This window comes from Musca autumnalis, unplaced genomic scaffold, assembly GCF_047663935.1.
Source record: "Musca autumnalis isolate F117 unplaced genomic scaffold, ASM4766393v1 scaffold_2, whole genome shotgun sequence".
NCBI classification, from domain to species: Eukaryota; Metazoa; Arthropoda; class Insecta; order Diptera; family Muscidae; genus Musca; species Musca autumnalis.
The window spans coordinates 26,243,983-26,260,421 of NW_027411755.1; the positions used below are offsets into that span (position 1 = coordinate 26,243,983).

Below are 16,439 nucleotides of genomic sequence, written 5' to 3' on the forward strand. Positions count from 1 at the left end.
TAGAAAAGTTTCCATTTTGGAGACTTTTCGTATAGAAAAGTTTCCATTTTGGAGACTTTTCGTATAGAAAAGTTTCCATTTTGGAGACTTTTCTTATCGAAAAGTTTGCATTCTAGAGGCTTTTCTTATAGAAAACTTTCCATTTTGGAGACTTTAAAAAAAATGGATTTATTCTATAAGAAAAGTCTCCGCATGGAAACTTGCTATAAGAAAAGTCTCCACATGGAAACTGTTCCATTAGAAAAGTCTCCAAAATGGAAACTTTGCTATAAGAAAAGTCTCTAAAATGGAATTATTTCTATAAGAAAAGTCTCCAAAATGGAAGATTTTCTATAAGAAAAGTCTCCAAAACGGAACTTTTCTATAAGAAAAGTCTCCAAAATGGAAACTTTTCTATAAGAAAAGTCTCCAAAATGGAAACTTTTCTATAAGAAAAGTCTCCAAAATGGAAACTTTCCTATAAGAAAAGTCTCCAAAATGGAAACTTTTCTATAAGAAAAGTCTCCAAAATGGAAACTTTTCTATAAGAAAAGTCTCCAAAATGGAAACTTTTCTAATGGAAAAATGAAAACCTTCCTATATGAAAAGTCTCCAAATGGACACTATTCTATACGAAAAATCTCCAAATGGACACTGTTCTATTAGAAAAGTCTCCAAATCCGCACTTTTCTAAAAGAAAAGTCTCCAAATGGACACGTCTATAAGAATAGTCTCCAGTAGAAAAGTCTACCAGTAAGCGCCTTTCTGTAAGAAAAGTCTACAAATTAGCATTTTTCTATAAGGAAAGTATCCAAATGGACACTTCTATAAGAAATGTCTCCGAAATGGAAACTCTTCTATAAGAAAAGTCTCAAAAATGGAAACTTTTCTATAAGAAAAGCCTCCAAAATGGAAACTTTTCTATAAGAAAAGTCTCCAAAATGGAAACTTTTCTATAAGAAAAGTCTCCAAAATGGAAACTTTTCTATAAGAAAAGTCTCCAAAATGGAAACTTTTCTATAAGAAAAGTCTCCAAAATGGAAACTTTTCTATAAGAAAAGTCTCCAAAATGGAAACTTTTCTATAAGAAAAGTCTCTAAAATGGAAACTTTTCTATAAGAAAAGTCCCAAAAATGGAAACTTTTCTATAAGAAACGTCTCCAAAATGGAACTTTTCTATAAGAAAAGTCTCCAAAATGGAAACTTTTCAATAAGAAAAGTCTCCGAATTTACATTAGAAAAGTTGTAAAATAGAAAATTTTCTATAAGAAAATTCACCGAATGACAACTTTTCTAAAAAAAATCACCAAATTGAAGCTTTGCTACAAAAAAAGTCTCCAAATGAAAACGTTTCTATAAGAAAAGTGTGCAAATGGAAACTTTTCTATAAGAAAAGTGTGCAAATGGAAACTTTTCTATTAGAGAAGTCTCGAAAATGGAAACTTTTCTATAAGAAAAGTCTCCAAAATGAAAATTTTCTCCAAAATTGAATCTTTTCTATAAGAAAATTCTGCAAAATGGAAACTTTTCAATAAGAAAAGTCTCCAAAATGGCAACTTTTTTATGAGACAAGTCTCCAAATAGAAACTTATCTATGAGAAAAGTCTCCAATTGTAAACTTTTCTATAAGAAAATTATCCAATTGTAAATTTTCTTTAAGAAGAGTCTCCAGTTATCAAGTTTTCCATAAAAAATTTCTCCAAATGGACATTTTTTATAAGAAAAGTCTTCAAATGGAAACTTTTATGTAAGAAATTGTAAATCTTTCCTTAAGAAAAGTTTCCAATTGTGATCTTTGCAAAAAGTAAAACAAAATAATGACTAAAGGTAGAGTTACATTAGGCAAATATTTGCTCCAGCGACCGGCATTGTGCGCTTACTGAGAGCAAGTTAGCTTAAATTCAATGTATTACACTGTGCTACAGTGAAAATTTGCAGGGGTTCTAATGCATAAATTCGGTTTTGTGGGAGTCCACAGAAGACCAAAAAAACTTTGGTTTCTTTGGGTCACTTCGGTTTTTCATTTTATAACGGTAAATGTAGTGAAAAATGGGCATTCTTGGATTTTCAGCTTTAAACGGACATTACTTCTTTTTTCCACAACCGATTTGCACACACTGTTTTTCATTATAAAGGGGAGAGTAATGCCTTTCGAACAATCCATAGATCTTTAAAATTGGTTAACAAATGGCTAATTAATAGTGGTTTAAGTGTGACAAAAACGCCTTAAAAAACAGTAAAACGTTTTTCCTTGTGCTCTAGGCTGCGTAAATGACACCTAACAGTACAATTACTTACAGTTAGCAAATAGGAAATTTAGTTGGTTTTCCAAAATGGGAAAAACCAAAAAAATCCGTTGAAAAATGAATGCGTTATGGCATGTTTCGTGTTTCAACTTTTTGGTTTTTTTTTCATATTTTCCTTTATAAAGCATTGATACCTTGTGCGTAATTGTTAAGCAGGATAATCACAATTAGAATCCTACATGCTAAGATACCCATCTTTTATAAAGGAAAATATGAAAAAAACCAAAAAGTTGAAACACAAAAAATGCCATAACGCATTCATTTTTCAACCGATTTCGTTGGTTTTTCCCATTTTGGAAAGCCAACTAAATTTCCTACTTGTTAACAGTAAATAATTGTACTGTTAGGTGTCGTTTGCGCAGCCTAGAGCTCAAGGAAAAACATTTTACTGTTTTTTAATGCGTTTTTGTCACACTTAAACCACTATTACTTAGCCATTTGTTAACCAATTTTAAAGATCTATGGCTTGTTCGAAAGGCATTACTCTCACCTTTATAATGAAAAACAGTGTGTGCAAGTCGGTTGTGGAAAAATGAAGTAATGTCCGTTTAAATATGAAAATCCAAGAAAGCCCATTTTTCACTACATTTACCGTTATAAAATCAAAACCCGAAGTGACCCAAAGAAACCAAAGGTATTTTCTTCTTCTATGGACTCCCACAAAACCGAATTTGTGCATCAGAAATCCTGCAAAAAAATTTTGTCCACTTTTGTATCACAGTGTTATTAACACCACTTAATCTCAGTAAGCGCACAATGTCGGTCGCTGGAGCAAATATTTGCCTAATGTGACCTTACCTTAAGCAAAACAAACTAAAAAACCACAAATCATTGTCATAGGCATGATAATAAATAAATACGTCATCATTATAATCATCATCATCATCATCATGAAGTTGCAAACATCATTGGCAAGTAGTCCGCGTTAATTCAAAAGCATTATTATCAAGTCTTCATCATAGAGTTTAACCACATATTCTTTTTGTCTTGGCAACAGACCACGAATATAAATTGAAAACAAGTTAAAAAAATAAAACTATTACAAATTAATTATTAATCCATCAAATCTCAGTGAAATAATGACCATTAGAATTATACAAAACTTCAAACGAAGGAAATATAGAAAAAATGCTAAAATTTTGTGGGAAAAAAACGAGAGGCGCCCACACACCCCTAGATCCGTTGATGGTTTCAGATCCGGCTTAAATGTGGTTTAGGGACTCTAGGACTAGAGCTGGCAAACTATCGATAGTCGCACCATTCGATAGTTTCGATATTTCTTATAAAAATATCGATACTATCGTTAGTTTTTCATCGCCTGTATTTTAAATCAAAATGGTGGATTTTAAATGTCAACTACATAGAGAATAAGTCAAATAAAACCCACTGGATTTATTTGCAAAGATTTATTTGACGAAAGAGCAAGGTGACTACTGAAATCCAATGGATTTCCTACGGGTTAGTCATTGTGTGGCAAGAAAAATATAAAAATAAAAAAGACTTTTCAGTTCTGATTGAACCAAACAATTTTCATTTGTTTTGACTTTGGCGTTATTCTTTTGCTTATTCATTCAATATTTCTAATGGCGGAATTCTGCCGATAATATCGATAGAAAAATAACAATCGATATTAGCCCAAAAAATAAAATATCGATAGTATCGATAGTGCTTTCGATATTTTGCCATCTCTATCTAGGACTAAGTATACTTTATCAGGGTACTACTGAGACCCTAGGGCGACCCTAAATGGCCGAGAGGTGACCCAAAAATGTAGGGCCATTTAAGGCCTAAATGACACTTTTTCTCTAAATCCATTCCCTAAGCGAAGATTGGACCCCAAGTAAATTTGATTACCTATCCGGATTTCATAATGGTGGCAATAAGAACAGGAGAAGATACAACGAAACATCACCACCGACCGGCAATCATCACAACGTTATGGTACACAGCGGCAGAGGGGCAGCGCCAAGCAGCAACAAACATTAAAAACATAAAGAAGAGTTTATTGACATTTCTCAAATGAACGACGATACTAAACAACAACAACAAATGACTAACACACTATCTTCACACACACACAAACATTCTTGCACACCTAGCCTAGGCAACAACAATCAGAATCGTCAGCCGTGTTGTGCCATTGTCAATAAGAAGAGTTTTAGTTTGGGATAGTAAAAACAGCGAAAATAATTAAGGGAAGTGATGAGGGGGAGAAGGGAATCTTCAAACAACAACAACAACTGAAAACAAGAGAATGCTATTTTACCACGGTTGCCACAGTTGGTAGAATATTACCAAATTTGGTAACTTTTTATAGGGTTGGTAACTTGGTAACTTCGTTTTTGGTTTGGTAACTTTTTTAAGTTTTGATTGAACAAACCATAAATGCTCTGTTCCAGAACCTTCAAAAAGCAACTATTTTTACTACGATAACATTTTTTCCTTTATGTTATCGAAAAAATAGTAAAAATTAGTAGATTCTTGCAGTACGGGAACATACCATTGGTTTTCAAAATGTAATAGGGTCTACTCATGAAATTTGAAACATCGAAATTTGCTACCATAAAAGACTTCTTTTCATCGTAAACGTGTAATAACAATGACCTGCGACAGTCCCGTATGCTTTATATTTGCATTTTGATTCAAATTTGTTCTATTTTAGAGGATTTTTAAAATGTATTTATGTTTTTCATGAGAAATTTTTTAAAACGACCCCATTATTCAATATTTTCTTTGACATTAAATTTTCAATAACAACAATGTTGTTTTTGTAAATTTGTTAGTTGTTGTAATTCATGCATTTAATTAGTCCTTGGTCACACTAAATGGTTTCATTGAAACAATTTCATGAAATCCAGGGTTCCTAGGTCGATTTCCATACTAGAGTAAAATCATGAAGTTACTGTAGTGGGGAACTCGATTTAAAAATCCATAAAAGTTTCAATGAAACCACTCTAGTGTGACCTTCGACTTATATAAATATGCCTTGATCTACAATAGTCCCAATTTACATTAGGCGAGTTTACTTGCGGCAATTGTCAGTTTGACGGAGAGAAGGGGAGGTATATGGTAACCCTTTGCCTCTCAACACTCTCTCTCATCCACAAACTGACAATTGCCGCAAGTAAACTCGCCTAATGTAAATTGGGACATATATACATTTTACAGGGTTTCCGATGCATAGTTCGATGTTAACAAACGAAATGGCAAATGTAATTTGTTGGTAACTTTTTGGTAATATTTTTGGAGAATTTTGGTAGACAATTTTTCTACCCGGTGGCAACCGTGTATTTTACCTTGCGCTCTCTCTCACGCTCTCGCCCAGTGTGTGCAACAAAAAAACACAAAACAAAATTGAATTTATCTTTCTGTGTTCATTGCACAGTAATGTCAACTCTATGTTTTTCGGAAAGTTTTGGCGATTATTTTAAATGTAAAAGATGCGTTCTCAATGAAACGGAAGGCGAATTTAAACAAATGGAATGAATCGAATAAATAGAATAAGAAATCTTAGAATAATTTTATAAAGACCAAAATTAAAAGTGAATTTTTGTCTACTAACAAATAGGTAAGTAAGTTTGAATTCCCTGCAAACATCAATTGCCTATCACTTAAAATCGATTGTGGGATCTTTTGAAATCTGGTCGCTATTGGAAGTTAGTCAAGCTAAAAAACTTGTAGTGACAAAAAAATGTATTTCTATTTTTATACCCTCCACCATGGTACAATAATTCTTAGGTAGGCCACAGCTAACAGCTGATTACAATTTTTTGGTTTGTTATGGCTTAATCTGTCAAAACCGTGTTGACATGCAGAGTTGATATTTATTATTGATCAAAAAATTCAACTCTGTTTTGTTTTCACTTCAACATTTCGTTCTTCTTCTTCTTCTTTGTTTACTCATCCGTTATCATTCATCAAAACAATTTTGACGTTTTACGCCATAGCGACAGGGTTGTATTTTTTGGCGATTCTCATACCTGGCCGACCTATGAATTATTGTACCATGCCCTCCACCATAAGATGGGGGGGTATATTAAGTTTGCCATTCCGTTTGCAAAAAAAAAATAAAAATATTACGGGAAAATATGGCCTAGGCGAACGAAATGATAGAGGAGATGGACTAGTGCAATTTTGTCAGGAATATTGTATGAAAGTGAACAATACGGGTTTTTCCCTACATCCCAGACGGTTATACACCTGGAAATCCCCACAGGACAATGAAAACCAAATTGTAAGAAACCAAATAGACTACATAATAATAAACAAAAGATATTTCTCCAGTGTTACAAAATGTTCGACCTACCCAGGAGCAGATGTGCGATCGGATCACAACTTACTAGTCACAAATATACGAATTAAGCTCGCATCAAATCGGACAAAACAACTCAAAATAAAATGAATATCGAAAACTCGGCAATTAAACATGAGCTGCAATAATAAATGGGCAATTACAGCAGTTGAATGAAGAAAATATGCACGCATTGTGGAACAAGGTGAAAGATGTTATAAACACGACTGCAATAAACACTCTGGGAAAGAGAACATCATCAAGAACAGAAGCATGGATTACCGACGAGATTCGAGAACTATGGAATGAGCGAAGCAAATACAGAAATAAAAACTATGAAAAATACTGGGAGATAAATAAGAAGATACGATCTGCGACCCGAGCAGCCAAAAATGCTAATTTGAATGCCAAATGCCAGGAATTTGAATTTCTACAAAGTATACACGATGATTTTCACCTCCACAAGAAGCTAGAGGAAGCCGCCGGAGTATATGGAAAGAAAATAACCAATCCGGTTCTAATTAACAAAAACAATGAAGCTGTCTTTGACTTGGAGGGTAGGAAACAGATATGGGAGGTATATATTACCAATCTTTTTACTGATAGCGAACGATCACCTTATGATGATGTTTCGGAAATTCCAAGAAGAGGGACGCCTATAACGCAGAGCGAAGTAGAACGCGCTATAAAATCATTGAAAGACAAAAAGGCTACAGGACCGGACAAAATCCCATCAGAATTACTGAAACTTATTGATTCCAACAATATACACCTACTAGTCAACCTTTTTAACTACATATACAACACTGGAAACTATCCAGAAGAATGGCTAAAATCAAACTTCATCGCAATACCCAAGAAAAATAATGAAAAACAATGCAGTGACCTCAGACTCATTAGCTTAATGAGTCATGTCTTGAAGATATTTCTAAAGATTATTCATAGTAGAATATACAAAATATGTGAAGCACACATGGGAAATACCCAATTTGGGTTTAAAGAAGGAATGGGTAAAAGAGAAGCATTATACTGCATCCAAATTATAACACAAAAATGTAGGGATGCCCAGAAAGATGTATTCATGTGTTTTATTGACTACGAAAAAGCATTCGATACCGTCAAACACGACAAATTAATGGAAATATTACATGATATAGGAATGAAAGACAATGAACTTATGTGCATAAAAAGTCTCTATTGGAATCAGTGGGAAAGAATTGAAGTAAGTGGGGAACCAACAAAAGAAATTGGCATCTCAAGGGTTGTTAGACAGGGATGTCTTCTATCTTCCTTATTATTCAATGTATATTCGGAGAAAATATTTCAAGAAACGCTAGAAGGAGAAAACGTCGGAATAAAAATTCATGGGAAAATAGTCAACAACATAAGGTATGCGGACGATGTCAAGCATATCCGGTCTCTAGAAACTTGCACGTGTAAGTGAGAAATATGACCTTAAAATCAACATGAAGAAGACGAAATATGTATATGTTCATAAGCAGAAAAAATCCCCATGCAGATGTGACCTTAAAAGTACAAGGTACAGAAATAGAAAGAGTGCGATCTTTTAAATATCTAGGGATACTAATAAACGACCAAACCAATGGGATCCCTCGAAAGAGATTAAAAGTTAGTCGTATAGAGATGGCGCGAGATGCTTTTTGCAAATACAAAAAACTTATAAAAAGTCATGACATAAACGTAGCAACGAAAGTACGTTTTATAAAATGCTATGTTTGGTCGGTGCTGCTATACGGAACAGAAGTTTGGACGCTCAAATCCTCTGATGAAAGAAAATTGGAAGCCTTCGAAGTGTGGATTTACCGGTGAGTACTGAAAATACCATGGACTGCGAAAATTTCTAATGACGAAGTACTAAGAAGGATGAATGTAAGCCGGCAATTAATAACATCAACAAAAAGGCGCAAAATAGCGTATCTTGGACACGAATTAAGGAACAACAAATACAAAATTTTACAAGCAATTTTAAAAGGAAAAATTGATGGAAGGCGTGCTAGAGGAAGAAAAGAAACATCCTGGCTCAAAAACATCATGGACTGGACCCAATGCTGCAAGATACAATAACATAAATATAATGCGATAAATATTAAAAAACAAAATGTAATATACGATCACTTATATCCGGATAACGGATGAGTAAATAAAAAAGAATTCCGTTTGTAACTACTCGAAATAATCATTGCAGACCCCACAAACTATATATATTCTTGATCAGCGTACAATTCTACATCTATATACATTTCTTTGGCTAAAATTTTTTATTTAGTGTTCGTTGGCGGTATACAACTTTGCCTCAGAAATTTGTGTCCTCGCCCTCATTTAGCCCCCATGTAACGGTACATCCCAATTTCCGGTATTTTGAAGGGTTTAGCCTCATTATAACACTGAAATGGCTAAAAATTTTTACATAGTCTTCGTTGAGGGTGTAAAACGTCTTTATATAGCTCCCAAAGGTACGGTACCGTACGATTTTCGGTATTTCGAAGGTTTTAGCCTTATTATTCCACTGAAGTGGCTGAAATTTGGTATTTAGTATTTTTCTGGGCTACAAAAATGTCTCTCAGAAATGTGTCGGTATAGGTCAACGTTTTGATGAACGGTACCTCCCGATTATCGGTATTTTGAAAGTTGTAGCCTCATTATTTCACCGAATTTGCTGAAATTTGGTATTTTGTCTTTTTCTGCAAATTTGCAATTATTTCCTTCTCAATCATCATATGGTTTTCATTAACAATTTTTTGTGCACGCTCATCAGACATGTTCCGGAAAGTCTTTCCTCCCCAGTTGTGCTCCTCAACCACGTTTTAACTCTACGAAGTGTCCTAAAGGAACGCTCCACAGTCGTTGTTGTACATGGCAAAGCACTCAGAATAGAAATGGATTATGTATCGTAGGAAGAAATTCGTTTGTGTCATTAAATAGCTCAATAACTTCAATACCTTTCAAGTCTTGCTCGCACAATTTCTTTTTCTTCCAGAGATTGTACCAAATAAGCAATTCACCTTCGATATCTAGGTCATACATCTATTGGAAAAGCTTAGAGTTATTATGTACCTCTTCCATAGAACATTCACTCATATGTAATGGGTGCAATCTAGATAATGCAAAAGCCGGAGTCTTTTCATTTGAAAATCATAGTTGCAAAGATGTTGTTAGTGAATCCAGATACGGTATAATTATAGAGCGTCGCCAGTATTCATTATCATTAGCTGCTGGTGGATTACTTCTGTTTTTTAGCTGAACGTGGCAGAGACAATTCTGCTCCTAGTTCGGTTGAAATCATTCGCGATTTGCCAATCAATTCCTCTGCGATTCCCTCTGCATTTATGCGATCATTTTGAAGCACACACAAAATATTTTCAATGTGCTGACCAACCGCAATGAAGTTTGTTTTCAAAATGTTTGCTGTAGGTTCCAATAAAGCTGAATACTTTACAATTGTCATTAAAGCTATGATGACCACTGGCCTTGTATGTGCAGAATAAAACTGCTAAACGTTCTTGTGCAAGAGTTTTCCTCTATTGACAGCTTGTTTAATTAAAGCATTGACAATATCAGTAAAATTTTGAGCAAATTTACTAATTGCTTTGTACCAGACCATCTTGTTTCACGCAAACGGGATATATTAGGAGCATTATTCCTACGCGTTGTCGATTCTCGGAAAAAGTTAATCACACCTTTTATTGTAGAAACAGTATTTCTTATTTCTGGTGGAACCGCGTTAACGTCATTTACAACAAGATTCAGTTTGTGGTTAGCGCAATGGAAGTCTTGTGCGCGAGTATACTTTTTTCTTAAAATGGCTTGTACTCCGCCTTCTTTACCTGCCATTGTAGAACAGCCATCGAAGCCAAATCCAACGCAATATTCTGATGCTAATCCGCTGTTAATCAAAAATTTGTCTATTTCAGCAGCAATGGTGTATGCGCGTCTTGTGATGTGAGCTCTGTAAATCTTACTAACTCTTCTCTTATTTTACCCTCTGCGTTATCGTAAAAGCGCAAACCATTTGATAGCTGCTCTTTCCCGGATATGTCAGCAGTTTCATCTGCTAATACGGAATAAGCAACTGTTTTTTTACGTCGGATATTATATGGCCTTTAATAACTTCCCCGGCAATTTTTATTAACTCATTTTGAATTTGTGGTGAAGTGTAAATTGCATTTCGGCGGCCTTTTTCTATATGGGTTTTCAATATAGCGTCACCTGAATCGATCCTCAGGTTTATTAAATCTATTAGCACGCATATCGTGAGTTCCGCAAGATATAATGCATGAAATAATTGATGACATTATGCTTCTATTTTCTTCTGTAATTTTTTGGTTACTGTTTTGTAATTGCACATCTATAAGCACATCATCAACAAAAGCCTTTGCTGCAGCGGCTGCAGTTAGGTGAAGACTTATGCTCGCGTGCTTTTATCTTGAAAAAGGCCGGATCATAAATGAACCCAATACTCCTCGGATAGTTCCAGGAACTGGTGGAAGCAGTACACAGTTCTTGCAAAGAGCACCTTTTAAAAGCTTAGAATAGACTAACCATGGCGCATATTGGTCTAGCCAAGCATAGTTGAATTTTCTTTGTAAACCTTGTGCATCACTGGTTAAAGTTGTCTTCATTGCTTTCATTGGCGGCCTGTTTTCATCATATGGACCAATTAAGGTATGTCATAGGGCAAATAGCGCCTTGGACCCCAAACACACAATTTCAAAAGTAAAGCACAGAGGAGACTCTGTTGTGGTATGGTGATGTATGACTGCTTCCGGTGTAGGAAATCGTGTCTTTATCGAAGGAATTAAGGATAAGATGTACTATTTAAACATTATGAAAGGATAATTTGAAATTTAGGCGCTGAAAAAATGGTATTTGGGACAACATTTCAATTTTATCAATATAAAAAGCATGGGGAAAAATGGCGATATCTTGCCCCGAAAACTTAGTTAAATCTTTGCCAACAAGTAAAAAAGTATCAGTCGGCTTGGCCGACAGAGATATACCCTCAGCCTGTGTATATTGAAACAATTTTTTTCCAAAAAAAACGCATGTATTTAGGGAATTTTGGGCGTTTTAACTGACAAAAATGTTGATTAGGATTAGAGATCAAAAGTTTTGCGGAGGAGATACTAAAAAGAATGGATCTCCAGCCACTACATATGGTGCCATAGGGGTTTTTTACAACTTCAGGGATGTTTGCTCAAGAAGTATGGACTTGCCCTGAAACAACTTTTACCATCGTAATTGAGGCAGCGAATGCAAGTTGCTTCGAAAGCAGGTCTTAAAGTGAACATGTATCCGAAATTTTGTGTGGGAGGTACCGGATGGAGTGGACAAATATAGTCCATATTTGAACCTGATCTATATCTGGTAGATATATTAAGATGTGTAAAGTATGGTCCAATTCGGCCACTCTCTTCAAGAGTTATCGTACGCACAATTTTACCGAACATTTTTGAACTTTTGTGGGGGAGGTACCTGAAGGAGTTGACCGATATGGCTTATCTTCGAACTTAAACTATGTTTGGACAAAATATTACTAAGACCAAACTTTGGACCGAATCGGCAGACCTGTTCGAGAGTTATTTTGCCCTCCAACCTCATCACACGGTGTCATAGGGGTTTTTTGCAACTTTCAGGCTATTTTGTCAGGAAGTATGGACTTGCCCCTGATGAAACTTATACCGTCGTATGGAGTGCAGTGAATACAAGTTGCTAAAGCAAAAATCAAAGCGATTCGAGAGATGGTCCTAAACTGAACTTTTCCAAATTTTTGTGTGGGAGGTACCCGACGGAGTGGACCAATTGAGTCCATATTAAAACCTGATCTAAGTCTTTTACACGCTCCACGATGGGCAAAGTATGGACCATATCGGTTACTCCCTTTAACAGTTATCGTGCGCACAAATTTTCCGAAAATTTTCGAATTTTTTTGGGGGAGGTACCGGAAGGAGTGGACCGATATAGCTCATCTTCGAACTTAAACTAAGTTTGGGCAAAATATTACGAAAGCCAAAATTTGAACCGATTCGGTTCATCCGTTCGAGAGTTATCGTGCGCTCCAGCCAGCCAGACAGACGGACGGACATTGCTCAATCAACTCCAAATTGTCTGAAACACATTTCGTCCAAACATACTTTGGGGTCTAAAACCATTATTTCGATGAGGCACATTTTGCCCGTATGAAAGTGTATATACCCTTCATAGCCTAAAGGCTGAGGGTATAAAAAGGCTAAAAGCTGTAAAGGATAACAAAGGATGTCATATCAAGGGCTGAAACCCTAAAAAATCCTTTTTGTTTCACGAAACTGTTAGAGTGCATACTTTTCACTGTGAGGTAGAAATCGATGTTGTTTAACCATTTTTATTTTTATACCCTCAGCCTTTAGGCTAGAAAGGGCAAAATGTGCCTCATCGAAATAATGGTTTTAGACCCCAAGTATGTTTGGACGAAATGTGTTTCAGACAATTTGGAGTTGATTTAGCAATGTCCGTCCGTCTGTCTGGCTGGTGCGCACGATAACTCTCGAACGGATGAACCGGTTCGGTTCAAATTTTGGCTTTCGTAATATTTTGTCCAAACTTAGTTTAAGTTCGAAGACGAGCTATATCGGTCCACTCCTTCCTGTACCTCCCCCACAAAAGTTCCAAAATGTTCGGAAAATTTGTGGGCACGATAACTCTTGAAGGGAGTATCCATACTTTGCACATCGTGCAATTTTTACCAGACTTAGATGAGGGGAAAATATGGACTCAATCGGCCCACTCCTTCGGGTACCTACCACACAAAATTTCGGATAAGTTCAGTTTAGGACCTGCTCTCGAATCGCTTTGATTTTTGTTGCAGCAACTTGTATTCATTTTCCCCCATACGACGGTACAAGTTTCATTAGGGGCAAGTCCATACTTCCTGAGAAAATGGCCGGAAAGGTGCAAAAAGCCCCTATGACACCTTGTGTAGTGTTTGGATCGCAAGATAACTCTCGAACGGATCTGTCGATTCGGTCCAAAATTTGGCCTTCGTAATATTATATCAAAACATAGTTTAAATTCGAAGTTGGCTATATCGGTCCACTCCTTCAGGTACCTCCCCCATAAAATGTTCGGAAAAATTTTTAGATATAGATCAGGTTCGAATATGGACTATATTTGTCTACTCCTTCTGGTACCTCTCACACAAAATTTCGGACAAGTTCACTTTAAGACCTGCTCTCGAATCACTTTGATTTTTGTTGAAGCGATTTGCATTCGCTACCTCCATTACGACGGTAACAGTTTTTTCAGGGGCAAGTCCATATTTCTTGGGAAAACAGCCCGAAAGGTGTAAAAAACCCCTATGTCACCATATGTGGCGGTCGGAGAGCACGATAACTCTTGAACAGTTCAACCCATTTGGCCCAACATTTCGTCTTCGTCATATTATATCCAAACTTAGTTTCATGGGCAATACCGGTCCACAACTTTCGGTACATCTCCCCAATACTTAAAAAATTTCACTAAAATGCTAGGACGATATCACTAGAATGGGGCAACCAATTTGGTCCAAACTTTGGATCTAATATTTTATCAAAATGTAGTTTAACTTCTAAGGGTACCTGCAGGTCCTCCCTAAGTAGTGCAGTTAATTCCTAATCCACATTTTTGTAGGCAAGTTTAAATGTCCAAAAAGGGTCACAAAATTCTGAAGATACCTTAAATACATTCGATCTGTCCGTAGGTGAAAGTTTCACTTCACATTGGCTGAGGGTATATATCTGTCGGCAAAGCCGACTGACACTTTTTAACTTGTTTTATCTAAATTTACCAGAATTTCGTTAATTTTATTTTATTATATTTAAGTTAAGACACTAATGTAAAAATATAAGAAGGAATGAAATCGCTATCATTAACCAATTCTTAGCAATCGCAGTTTTAATGAAAGAAACTGAAGTGGATACTTTTGACTGTGATTCACTGTATGTATAGCTTTGTTTGCTAAAAAAGAAAACTGCCAAAATTGCTCTCTCATGACTAATTTTACCAGAAAAGTAAAGGAACGAAAAAATGTAAGATCCGATACCAATATCGCACAAAAACACGGTTTTTTTTCTTCTGTTTTTGTTCATTTTTTCTATAATGTGAAATAACAGTCAAACAAATTTTGAACTTATATTAATAAAAAATAAAAATTAGCTAAATTTCACAAAACAAAATAGGATCTAGGGTGGGGCAGCTGATTTTTACAATCTTTTTTCCTTTATACATATATTTGAGGGAAATTTCAAAAATAGTAGAAGTACTAGTTTTACTTTTTTTAATTTTTAGCAGCTGCCATATTTTTAAGTTATTGTGGTTTCATTTAGTGATAATTATTGTTTACTTAATTTTTTGTGTTAAATTATTCCAATCTTTGGTTGATTATTTTCCAAAGATGTTTTCATTTTGGCGTTTTTAATTTTTTCAAAAGTACTAACAACACTGCTGCTTATTGGACGTATGTTTTTTTCTATCTCCCTCTCTTGATAACAACACCGCAAACACAGCAGCAACAACAAATTCAAACACTTGATTTTTTGTTTACATTCGTCGTCATAACGCAACTACAGATATAGAGAGAGTAGTGCAGGTTATTTCAAACAGATGAGATAAACTAGAGAGAGAGGGAATATAGAGCCAGAGAGGGTATCTACTACGTGCCATCATGTTAAAATAACCTTCAATTTGTAGTGTTGTTTTTGTTGTTTCTTTTTCTATTTGAATACATTTTGTTGCTCGGCTTGACTGGTAGTTAAGTGGGTATACAAACAAGACGAAAATAAATAATAAAAAGAAGTTGAAAGGAAACTACAAACTTACCTTTAGTAACAAAAGAAAAATGTAAATGGGAAACAAAATCCAGTTGTAATAATTCTTAGTTTTACTTTCATAAAAAATTCGACGTTATAAAAAAATTCTTCAAAAAATTCTATTTTTTTTTTATAAAATGCACAACATTCACTTTATTTTTTCGTAATAAATTTATTTTTTGTTTTGGTTTTTTATTTATTTTGTTGTTTTCCACTGATGTTGTTTTACATTTTATTTTTTCTTTTGTATTTTTTACACTCTTCTCATCTGCTTCTTCTTTTTCTACCCATCAAATGACCTTTACATAAAAAATTATATTTTTTCTGGGCTATATTTTTGTTGTTATTTGGCACTCGCTCTCACACGCACCACCGCATTTCTCCTCTCTTCTTCATGTATACTTATTTTTGTTTGCTTCTTTTCAAATACAACATTTCAAAGCAGAATTGAAACACTATTTTTTGGATGTATTTTTTTGTTGATCAGACTTTTATTTCATTATTCTTGGATAAATTGTAAAAGAAATTGTTTAATAAATCACAATTTTTGTGTAATAATCCATGCATCTCTCTCGCTCTTCCATTACTATTTAATATTTATTTTTTATTATTATTTTTTTAATTCTTTCCTTTCAATACAAAAAAAAAACACACGTTAAAATTAACAACTAAAAAATAAGTATCGCACACCGTTCAACTAACTTTCGAACCGCTTTATTAAGATTTAAAATTTATTCCGACGTTAACATCTTCTCGCTTTGAAAGTTTTAAAATAAATAAATTTGAAATTTGTTTCTCGATTTTCTACTCTCCCACCGATTCCATTTTTTTACTCTCCTATTTATCTTTATTAAAATTGAGCATTGCTTTCGCAAAACATTTGTATCTCACCGAGATTCTCACCGGACCGTTGTGGGATTTATCTATTGACCAATGTTGTCAATTTAGCGGTTTTCTGCCACAGGTGGAATTATCAGAAAGAATAACAACTTTCCCGAACTAGAAAATAATCGCCAAAATTTA

General features: G+C 34.8%; 1 protein-coding gene across 2 annotated transcripts in view; it reads right to left on the reverse strand.

Moving 5' to 3' along the window:
- Positions 1–16,197, reverse strand: part of Hr39 (Nuclear hormone receptor FTZ-F1 beta) — a 106,534-nt gene extending 90,337 nt beyond the window's left edge. For both annotated transcript variants that reach the window (XM_073967313.1, XM_073967311.1), the window contains exon 1: positions 15,427–16,197. The gene's annotated coding sequence lies outside the window, so the exon portion shown is untranslated. The remainder of the gene's footprint in view (positions 1–15,426) is intronic.
- Positions 16,198–16,439: the final 242 nt, after the last annotated feature.